Source organism: Chiloscyllium plagiosum, unplaced genomic scaffold (genome assembly GCF_037043375.1).
Source record: "Chiloscyllium plagiosum isolate Xiang-an unplaced genomic scaffold, Cpla_swu_hap1 HiC_scaffold_43, whole genome shotgun sequence".
Lineage (NCBI taxonomy): Eukaryota > Metazoa > Chordata > Chondrichthyes > Orectolobiformes > Hemiscylliidae > Chiloscyllium > Chiloscyllium plagiosum.
Window position 1 is genome coordinate 31011780 of NW_028270181.1, and position 10443 is coordinate 31022222.

General features: G+C 69.9%; 1 protein-coding gene and 1 long non-coding RNA gene across 3 annotated transcripts in view; one reads left to right on the forward strand and one right to left on the reverse strand.

Annotated features, from left to right (window-relative positions):
* Positions 1-829, reverse strand: part of LOC122541695 (uncharacterized) — a 38937-nt gene extending 38108 nt beyond the window's left edge. For both annotated transcript variants that reach the window (XR_015754275.1, XR_015754274.1), the window contains exon 1: positions 712-829. This is a non-coding gene — a long non-coding RNA (uncharacterized LOC122541695). The remainder of the gene's footprint in view (positions 1-711) is intronic.
* LOC122541749 (annexin A7-like) overlaps positions 815-10443 on the forward strand; it is a 73216-nt gene continuing 63587 nt past the window's right edge. Inside the window, exon 1 of the mRNA XM_087982483.1 lies at positions 815-943. The gene's annotated coding sequence lies outside the window, so the exon portion shown is untranslated. The remainder of the gene's footprint in view (positions 944-10443) is intronic.

The following is a 10443-nucleotide window of genomic DNA, read 5'->3' on the forward strand; positions in this document are numbered from 1 at the left end:
GTGTTTTTGGGAGACGGTGTTGTTCCTGGAAGAGGGTGGGGGTTGTTGAGTTGTTGGGTTGTCTCTCCCTGGGATAGTTGTTGGGGGGGGGGAAGGGGTGGTGTCCAAGAGAGTCACACAGACCCTCTCTCATACGCTCACAAATGTACTCACCCTCTGACAGAATTATACCTCTTTACACTCACATACATACTCTCTCACAACCACACCTCCCCACCATTCCCACCCCAAACACACACACAAGTTTGTGGGTTGAATTTGTACTTGCAGAATAACATTTTATTTTGCTCAAAAACTGCATGAATCCACTCTTTAACTTAGTCCAATTGTTAAAGTTCACTTGAGAACGTAACCATAACTAAAGTTTTGCGGTTTACATGTTAAAGAACTGAAACCAACATGGTAAATCTAAAGGATGAGAGACTTAGCAAACAATCAGGGTCTTTTTCAACATATAATTTCTGTAAACTTTTGCTATAAACTCTGTGTCTTACGATCTCATTCTCCACATCCACCTGATGAAGGAGCAGCGCTCTGAAAGCTAGTGCTTCCATATGAACCTGGTGTGTGCTGTTGAACATTGCCCAGCCCAGTCCCACATTAGCTCCTCGACATCATAGCGACGGTCTGAGGGTGGAGCCCGCCAACCCCACAAACGCTGCGGCCTTTAACGGACGTGGTCCGTGATTGGTCCATCCTCCGCATCCCTACCGTCTATTGGCTCAGCGCCCGAACCGCCCCGTTCTGATTGGCCGCTGTGGCCCAATTCGCATGCTTGTGATTGGCTGCGTGCGCCGTCCGATTCCGATTGGCTGTAGCCCGAGAAACCCGGTCTGTGATTGGTTGCCAGTGGTCAGAGCGGTGACTGTTGAGAAAGTCTGGGCCTTGCCGTTGGAATCGCTGCAGGACCTGGAGGGGAAAGTGCGAGAGAGAAAGAGAGAAGGTAAACGCTGGGGGTGGGGGAGAGGAGAGAGGAGAGGAGAGGGGAGAGGGGAGGGGGGAGGAGAGAGGGGAGAGGGGAGGGGGGAGAGGGGAGGGGGGAGAGGAGAGAGGAGAGAGGAGAGAGGAGAGAGGAGAGAGGAGAGAGGAGAGAGGAGAGGAGAGAGGGGAGGGGAGGGGAGGGGAGAGAGGGGAGGGGAGGGGAGAGAGGGGAGGGGAGAGAGGGGAGGGGAGGGGAGAGAGGGGAGGGGAGGGGAGAGAGGGGAGGGGAGGGGAGAGAGGGGAGGGGAGGGGAGAGAGGGGAGGGGAGAGGAGGGGAGGGAGGGGAGGGGAGAGGAGGGGAGGGAGGGGAGGGGAGAGGAGGGGAGGGAGGGGAGGGGAGAGGAGGGGAGGGAGGGGAGGGGAGGGGAGGGAGGGGAGGGGAGAGGAGGGGAGGGGAGAGGAGGGGAGGGAGGGGAGGGGAGGGGAGGGGAGGGGAGGGGAGAGAGGGGAGGGGAGGGGAGAGAGGGGAGGGGAGGGGGAGAGGAGGGAGGGGAGGGGAGGGGAGAGAGGGGAGGGGAGGGGAGGGGAGGGGAGGGAGGGGAGGGGAGGGGAGGGGAGGGGAGGGGAGAGAGGGGAGGGGAGGGGGAGGGGAGAGGAGGGGAGGGGAGGGAGGGGAGAGAGGGGAGAGGGGAGGGGAGGGAGGGGAGAGAGGGGAGAGGGGAGGGGAGGGAGGGGAGAGAGGGGAGAGGAGAGAGGGGAGGGGAGGGGAGGGGAGAGAGGGGAGGGGAGGGGAGAGAGGGGAGGGGAGGGGAAGGGAGGTGAGGGGAGAGAGGGGAGGGGAGGGGAAGGGAGGTGAGGGGAGAGAGGGGAGGGGAGGGGAAGGGAGGTGAGGGGAGAGAGGGGAGGGGAGGGGAAGGGAGGGGAGGGGAAGGGAGGTGAGGGGAGAGAGGGGAGGGGAGGGGAGAGAGGGGAGGGGAGGGGAGAGAGGGGAGGGGAGGGGAGAGAGGGGAGGGAGGGGAGGGGAGGGGAGGGAGGGGAGGTGAGGGGAGAGGAGGGGAGGTGAGGGGAGAGAGGGGAGGGTGAGGGGAAGGGAGGTGAGGGGAGGGGAGGGGAGGGGGAGAGAGGGGAGGGAGGGGAGAGAGGGGAGGGGAGGGGAGAGAGGGGAGGGAGGGGAGGGGAGGGAGGGGAGGGGAGGGGAGGGAGGGGAGGGGAGAGGGGGGAGGGGAGGGGAGAGAGGGAGGGGAGGGGAGAGGGGGAGGGGAAGGGAGGGGAGGGGAGGGGAAGGGAGGGGAGAGAGGGGAGGGGAGGGGAGAGAGGGGAGGGGAGGGGAGGGGAAGGGAGGGGAGGGGATGGGAGGGGAGGGGAGGGGAGGGGAGAGAGGGGAGGGGAGGGGAAGGGAGGGGAGGGGAGAGAGGGGAGGGGAGGGGAGAGGGGGGAGGGGAGGGGAGAGAGGGGAGGGGAGGGGAGAGAGGGGAGGGGAAGGGAGGGGAGGGGAGGGGAAGGGAGGGGAGAGAGGGGAGGGGAGGGGAGAGAGGGGAGGGGAGGGGAGGGGAAGGGAGGGGAGGGGAAGGGAGGGGAGGGGAGGGGAGGGGAGAGAGGGGAGGGGAGGGGAAGGGAGGGGAGGGGAAGGGAGGGGAGGGGAGGGGGAGAGAGGGGAGGGGAGGGGAGAGAGGGGAGGGGAGGGGAAGGGAGGGGAGGGGTGGGGAGGGGAAGGGAGGGGAGGGGAAGGGAGGGGAGGGGAGGGAAGGGAGGAGAGGGGAGGGAGGGGGAGGGGAGAGGGGAGGGGAGAGAGGGGAGGGAGGGGAGGGGAGGGAGGGAGGGGAGAGAGGGGAGGGGAGGGGAGAGAGGGGAGGGGAGGGGAAGGGAGGTGAGGGGAGAGAGGGGGGAGAGAGGGGGGGAGGGGCGAGGAGAGAGGAGAGAGGGGAGAGGAGAGAGGGGAGGGGAGAGGAGAGAGGGGAGAGGAGAGAGGGGGAGGGGAGAGGAGAGAGGGGAGGGGAGAGGAGAGAGGGGAGGGGAGGGGAGAGAGGGGAGGGGAGAGAGGGGAGGGGAGGGGAGAGAGGGGAGGGGAGAGGAGAGAGGGGAGGGGAGGGGAGAGAGGGGAGGGGAGAGGAGGGAGGGGAGGGGAGAGAGGGGAGGAGGGAGGGGAGGGGAGGGGAGAGAGGGGAGGGGGAGAGAGGGGAGAGGAGAGGAGAGAGGGGAGGGGAGAGGAGAGAGGGGAGGGGAAGGGAGGTGAGGGGAGGGAGGGGAGGGGAGAGGAGAGAGGGGAGAGGAGAGAGGGGAGGGGAGAGAGAGAGAGGGGAGGGGAGGGGAGAGAGGGGAGGGGAGGGGAAGAGAGGGGAGGGGGGAGGGGAGAGGAGAGAGGGGAGGGGAGAGAGGGGAGGGGAGAGAGGGGAGGGGAGGGGAGAGGAGGGGAGAGGAGAGAGGGGAGGGGAGAGAGGTGAGGGGAGGGAGGGGAGAGAGGGGAGGGGAGGGGAGAGAGGGGAGAGGAGAGGAGAGAGGGAGAGGAGAGAGGGGAGGGGAGAGGAGAGAGGGGAGGGGAAGGGAGGGGAGGAGAGGGGAGGGGAAGGGAGGTGAGGGGAGGGAGGGGAGGTGAGGGGAGGGAGGGGAGGTGAGGGGAGAGAGGGGAGGGGAGGGGAGAGAGGGGTGGGGAGAGAGGGGAGGGGAAGGGAGGGGAGAGGAGGGGAGGGGAAGGGAGGTGAGGGGAGGGAGGGGGGGGAGGGGAGGGGAGAGGAGAGAGGGGAGGAGAGAGGGGGAGAGGAGAGAGGGGAGGGGAGAGGAGAGAGGGGAGGGGAGAGAGAGAGGGGAGGGGAGGGGAGAGAGGGGAGGGGAGAGAGGGGAGGGGAGGGGAGAGAGGGGAGGGGAGAGGAGAGAGGGGAGGGGAGGGGAGAGAGGGGAGGGGAGAGGAGAGAGGGGAGGGGAGGGGAGAGAGGGGAGGGGAGAGGAGGGAGGGGAGGGGAGAGAGGGGAGGAGGGAGGGGAGGGGAGGGGAGGGGAGAGAGGGGAGGGGAGAGAGGGGGAGAGGAGAGGAGAGAGGGGAGGGGAGAGGAGGGAGGGGAGAGGAGAGAGGGGAGGGGAAGGGAGGTGAGGGGGAGGGAGGGGAGGGGAGAGGGAGAGAGGGGGAGAGGAGAGAGGGGAGGGGAGAGGGAGAGAGGGGAGGGGAGGGGAGAGAGGGGAGGGGAGGGGAGAGAGGGGAGGGGGGAGGGGAGAGGAGAGAGGGGAGGGGAGAGAGGGGAGGGGAGAGAGGGGAGGGGAGGGAGAGGAGGGGAGAGGAGAGAGGGGAGGGGAGAGAGGTGAGGGGGAGGGAGGGGAGAGAGGGGAGGGGAGGGGAGAGAGGGGAGAGGAGAGGAGAGAGGGGAGAGGAGAGAGGGGAGGGGAGAGGAGAGAGGGGAGGGGAAGGGAGGGGAGGAGAGGGGAGGGGAAGGGAGGTGAGGGGAGGGAGGGGAGGTGAGGGGAGGGAGGGGAGGTGAGGGGAGAGAGGGGAGGTGAGGGGAGAGAGGGGAGGTGAGGGGAGAGAGGGAGAGGGGGAGGGGAGAGAGGGGAGGGGAGAGAGGGGAGGGGAAGGGAGGGGAGAGAGGGGAGGGGAAGGGAGGTGAGGGGAGGGGAGGGGAGGGGAGGGGAGGGGAGGGGATAGAGGGGGGGGAGGGGAGGGGAGAGAGGGGGGGGAGGGGAGGGGAGAGAGGGGAGGGAGGGGAGGTGAGGGGAGAGAGGGGGAGGGGAAGGGAAGGGAGGTGAGGGGAGAGAGGGGAGGGGAGGGGAAGGGAGGTGAGGGGAGAGAGGGGAGGGGAGGGGAGGGGAAGGGGAGGTGAGGGGAGAGAGGGGAGGGGAGGGGAGAGAGGGGAGGGAGGGGAGGGGAGGGGAGAGAGGTGAGAGAGGGGAGGGGAGAGAGGGAGGGGAGGGGAGAGAGGGGAGGGAGGGGAGGTGAGGGGAGAGAGGGGAGGGAGGGGAGGTGAGGGGAGAGAGGGGAGGGGAGGGGAGAGAGGTGAGGGGAGAGAGGGGAGGGGAGGGGAGAGAGGGGAGGGGACGAGAGGGGAGGGGAGGGGAGAGAGGGGAGGGGAGGGGAGAGAGGGGAGGGGAGGGGAAGGGAGGTGAGGGGAGAGAGGGGAGGGGAGGGGAAGGGAGGGGAAGGGAGGGGAAGGGAGGTGAGGGGAGGGGAGGGGGAGAGAGGGGAGGGGAGGGGAAGGGAGGTGAGGGGAGAGAGGGGAGGGGAGGGGAGAGAGGTGAGGGGAGGGGAAGGGAGGTGAGGGGAGAGAGGGGAGGGGAGGGGAGAGAGGGGAGGGGGAGGGGAAGGGAGGTGAGGGGAGAGAGGGGAGGGAGGGGAGAGAGGGGAGGGGAGGGGAAGGGAGGTGAGGGGAGAGAGGGGAGGGGGAGGGGAGAGAGGGGGGAGGGGAGGGGAGGGGAGAGAGGGGAGGGAGGGGAGGGGAGGGGAGGGGAGGGGAGAGAGGGGAGGGGAGGGAGGGGAGGGGAGGGGAGAGAGGGGAGGGAGGGAGGGGGAGAGAGGGGAGGGAGGAGAGGGGAGAGAGGGGAGGGGAGGGGAGGGGGAGAGAGGGGAGGGGAGGGGAGAGAGGGGAGAGGGGAGGGGAGGGGAGAGAGGGGAGGGGAGGGGGAGAGAGGGGAGAGAGGGGAGGGGGAGGAGGGGAGGGGAGGGGAGAGAGGGGAGAGGAGGGAGGGGAGGGGAGGGAGGGGAGGGGAGGGGAGAGAGGGGAGAGGAGGGAGGGGAGGGGAGGAGGGGAGGGGAGGGGAAGGGAGGTGAGGGGAGAGAGGGGAGGGAGGGGAGGGGAGGGGAGGGGAGGGGAGAGAGGGGGAGGGGAGGGGAGAGAGGGGAGGGGAGGGGGAGAGAGGGGAGGGGAGGGGAGAGAGGGGAGGGGAGGGGGAAGGGAGGTGAGGGGAGAGAGGGGGGAGAGGGGAGGGGAGAGAGGGGAGGGAGGGGAGGGGAGAGAGGGGGGAGAGGGAGGGAGGGGAGGGGGGAGAGAGGGGGGAGAGGGGAGGGGAGAGAGGGGAGGGGAGGGGAGAGAGGGGAGGGGAGGGGGAGAGAGGGGAGGGGGAGGGGAGAGAGGGGAGGGGAGGGGAAGGGAGGTGAGGGGAGAGAGGGGGGAGAGAGGGGAGGAAGAGGGGGGGGGAGGGGAGAGGAGAGAGGGGAGAGGAGAGAGGAGGGGGAGGGAGAGGAGAGGGGGAGGGGAGGGGAGAGAGGGAGAGGAGAGAGGGGAGGGGAGAGGAGAGAGGGGAGGGGAGGGGAGAGAGGGGAGGGGAGAGAGGGGAGGGGAGAGAAGAGGGGAGGGGAGGGGAGGGGAGAGAGGGGAGGGGAGGAGAGAGAGAGGGGAGGGGAGAGAGGGGAGGGGAGGGGAGAGAGGGGAGGGGAGGGGAGAGAGGGGAGGGGAGGGGAGAGAGGGGAGGGGGAAGAGGGAGAGAGGGGAGGGGAGAGAGGGGAGGGGAGAGAGGGGAGGGGAGGGGAGGGGAGGGGAGAGAGGGGAGGGGAGGGGAGAGAGGGGGAGGGGGAGGGGAGAGAGGGGAGGGGAGAGAGGGGAGAGGAGAGGAGAGAGGGGAGGGGAGAGGAGAGAGGGGAGGGGAAGGGAGGTGAGGGGAGGGAGGGGAGGGGAGGGGAGAGGAGAGAGGGGAGGGGAGAGGAGAGAGGGGAGGGGAGAGGAGAGAGGGGAGGGGAGGGGAGAGAGGGGAGGGGAGGGGAGAGAGGGGAGGGGAGAGAGGGGAGGGGAGGGGAGGGGAGAGGAGAGAGGGGAGGGGAGAGAGGGGAGGGGAGGGGAGAGGAGAGAGGGGAGGGGAGAGAGGTGAGGGGAGGGAGGGGAGAGAGGGGGAGAGGAGAGGAGAGAGGGAGAGGAGAGAGGGGAGGGGAGAGGAGAGAGGGGAGGGGAAGGGAGGGGAGGAGAGGGGAGGGGAAGGGAGGTGAGGGGAGGGGGGGAGGGGAGGGAGGGGAGGTGAGGGGAGAGAGGGGAGGTGAGGGGGAGAGAGGGGAGGTGAGGGGAGAGAGGGGAGGTGAGGGAGAGAGGGGAGGGGAGAGAGGGGAGGGAAGGGAGGGGAGAGGGGAGGGGAAGGGAGGTGAGGGGGGAGGGGGGGGGAGGGGAGGGGAGGGGATAGAGGGGGGGGGAGGGGAGGGGAGAGAGGGGAGGGAGGGGGGGAGGTGAGGGTGAGAGGGGAGGGGAAGGGAAGGGAGGTGAGGGGGAGAGAGGGGAGGGGAAGGGAGGTGAGGGGAGAGAGGGGAGGGAGGGGGAGGGGAAGGGAGGTGAGGGGAGAGAGGGAGGGGAGGGGAGGGAGAGGGGGAGGGAGGGGAGGGGAGAGAGGTGAGAGAGGGGAGGGGAGAGAGGGAGGGGAGGGGAGAGAGGGGAGGAGGGGAGGGGAGAGAGGGAGGGAGGGGAGGTGAGGGGAGAGAGGGGAGGGGAGGGGAGAGAGGGGAGGGGGAGAGAGGGTGAGGGGTGGGGAGAGAGGGGAGGGGAGGGGAAGGGAGGTGAGGGGAGAGAGGGGAGGGGAGGGGAAGGGAGGTGAGGGGAGGGGAAGGGAGGTGAGGGGAGGGGAGGGGAAGGGAGGGGAAGGGAGGTGAGGGGAGGGAAGGGGAGAGAGGGGAGGGGAGGGGAAGGGAGGTGAGGGGAGAGAGGGGAGGGAGAGAGGGGAGGGGAGGGAAGGGAGGTGAGGGGGAGAGAGGGGAGGGAGGGGAGAGAGGGGAGGGGAGGGAAGGGAGGTGAGGGGAGAGAGGGGAGGGGAGGGGAGAGAGGGGAGGGGAGGGGAAGGGAGGTGAGGGGAGAGAGGGGAGGGGAGGGAGAGAGGGGGAGGGGAGGGGAGGGGAGAGAGGGGAGGGAGGGGAGGGAGGGAGGGGGAGGGGGAGGGGAGGGAGGGGAGAGGGGAGAGAGGAGAGGAGAGGGGAGGGGAGGAGGGGAGGGGAGGGGAGAGAGGGGAGGGAGGGGAGGGAGGGAGGGGAGGGGAGAGAGGGGAGAGAGGGGAGGGGAGGGGAGAGAGGGGAGGGGAGGGGAGAGAGGGGAGAGAGAGGGGAGGGGAGAGAGGGAGAGAGGGGAGGGGAGGGAGAGAGGGGAGGGGAGGGGAGAGAGGGGAGAGAGGGGAGGGGAGGGAGGGGAGGGGAGGGGAGAGAGGGGAGAGAGGGGAGGGGAGAGGGAGGGGAGGGAGGGAGGGGAGGGGAGAGAGGGGAGGGGAGGGGAGGGAGGTGAGGGGAGAGAGGGGAGGGGAGGGGAGAGAGGGAGGGAGGGGAGGGGAGGGAGAGAGGGGAGGGGAGGGGAGAGAGGGAGGGGAGGGGGGGGGGGGAGGGGAGGGGGGGGAGGGAGGGGAGGGAGGGGGAGGGGAGAGGAGGGGAGGGGAGGGAGGGAGGGAGGGGAGGTGAGGGGAGGGGAGGGGAGAGAGGAGAGGATGAGAGGAGAGGAGAGAGGGAAGGGGAGAGGAGAGAGGGGAGGGGAGGGGGGAGAGAGGAGAGGAAGAGAGGGGAGAGGAGAGGAGAGAGGGGAGGGGAGGGGGAGAGAGGGGAGAGGATGAGAGGGGAGGGGAGGGGAGAGGAGAGGGGAGGGGAGGGGAGAGGAGAGAGGGGAGGGGAGGGGAGGGGAGAGGAGAGAGGGGAGGGGAGGGGAGGGGAGAGAGGGGAGAGGAGAGAGGGGGAGGGGAGAGGAGAGAGGGAGGGAGAGAGGGGAGGGAGGGGAGAGGGGAGGGGAGGGAGAGGGGGGAGGGAGAGGAGAGAGGGTAGGGGAGAGGAGGGAGGTGGAGGGGAGAGAGGGAGGGAGAGGAGAGAGGGGAGGGGAGGGGAGAGAGGGGAGGGGAGAGGAGAGAGGGGAGGGGAGGGGAGGAGGGGAGGGGAGAGAGGGGAGGGGAGGGGAGAGAGGGGAGGGAGGGGAGAGAGGGGAGGGGAGGGGAGGAGAGGGAGGGGAGGGGAGAGAGGGGAGGGGAGGGGAGAGAGGGGAGGGGAGGGGAGGAGAGGGGAGGGGAGGGGAGAGGAGGGGAGGGAGGGGAGAGAGGGGAGGGGAGGGGGAGAGAGGAGAGAGGGCGAGGGGAGGGGAGGAGAGAGGGGTAGGGGAGGGAGAGAGGGGAGGGGAGGGGAGAGAGGGGAGTGAGAGGAGAGGGAGGGGAGGGAGGGAGGGGAGGGAGGGGAGGGGAGGGAGGAGGGGGAGGAGAGAGGGGAGAGGGGAGAGGAGTGAGAGGGGAGAGGAGAGAGGGAGAGGAGAGAGGGGAGGGGAGGGAGAGGGGAGGGAGGGGAGGGAGGGGAGGGGAAGGGAGGGAGGGGAAGGGGGGGAGGGAAGGGAGGTGAGGGAGAGAGGGGAGGGGAGGGGAGAGAGGGGAGGGAGGGGAGGGAGGGGAGAGAGGGGAGGGGAGGGGAGAGAGGGGAGGGAGGGGAGAGGGGAGGGGGGAGGGGAGGGAGAGGGGGGGAGGTGAGGGGAGAGAGGGAGGTGAGGGAGAGAGGGGAGGTGAGGGGAAGGGAGGTGAGGGAGAGAGGGGAGGGGAGGGGAGAGAGGGGAGGGGAGGGGAGAGAGGGGAGGGAGGGAGGGGAGGGAGAGGGGAGGGAGGGGAGGGGAGAGAGGGGAGGGGAGGGGAGGGGGGGGAGGGGAGGGAGAGAGGGGAGGGGAGGGGGAAGGGAGGGGAGGGGAGAGGGAAGGGAGGGGAAGAGGGGAGGGGAGAGAGGAGAGGGGAGGGAGGGGAAGGGAGGTGAGGGGAGAGAGGGGGAGAGGGAGGGGAGAGAGGGGAGGAGGGGAGGGAGAGAGGGGGGAGAGGGGAGGAGGGGAGGGGAGAGAGGGGGGAGAGGGAGGGAGGGGAGGGGAAGAGAGGGGGAGAGGGAGGGGAGAGAGGGGAGGGAGGGGAGGGAGGGGAGGGGAGGGGAGAGAGGGGAGGGAGGGGAGAGAGGGGGAGAGGGGAGGGAGAGAGGGGAGGGAGGGGAGGGGAGGGAGGGAGAGGAGAGGGGGGAGGGGAGAGAGGGGAGGGGAGGGAAGGGAGGTGAGGGGAGAGAGGGGAGGAGAGAGGGGGGAGGGGAGAGGAGAGAGGGGAGAGAGGGAGGGGAGAGGAGAGAGGGGAGAGGAGAGAGGGGAGGGAGAGGAGGAGAGGGGAGGGGAGAGGGGAGGGGAGAGGAGAGAGAGAGGGGAGGGGAGGGAGAGGGAGGGGGAGGGAGGGGAGGGAGGGGAGGGGAGGAGAGAGGGAGGGAGAGGGGAGAGAGGGGAGGGGAGAGAGGGGAGGGGAGAGGAGAGAGGGGAGGGGAGAGAGGGGAGGGGAGGGGAGAGAGGGGAGGGGAGAGAGGGGAGGGGAGAGAGGGGAGAGGGGAGGGGAGAGGAGAGCGGGGAGGGGAGAGGAGAGAGGGAGGGGAAGGGAGGGGAGGGGAGGGAGGGGAGGGAGAGGAGAGAGGGGAGGGGAGGAGGAGAGAGGGAGGGGAGGGGAGAGAGGGGAGAGAGGGGAGGGGAGGGGAGGGGAGAGGAGAGAGGGGAGGGAGAGAGGGAGGGGAGGGGAGAGGAGAGAGGGGAGGGGGAGAGAGGTGAGGGAGGAGAGGGGAGAGAGGGGAGGGGAGGGGAGAGAGGGGAGAGAGGAGAGGAGGGAGAGG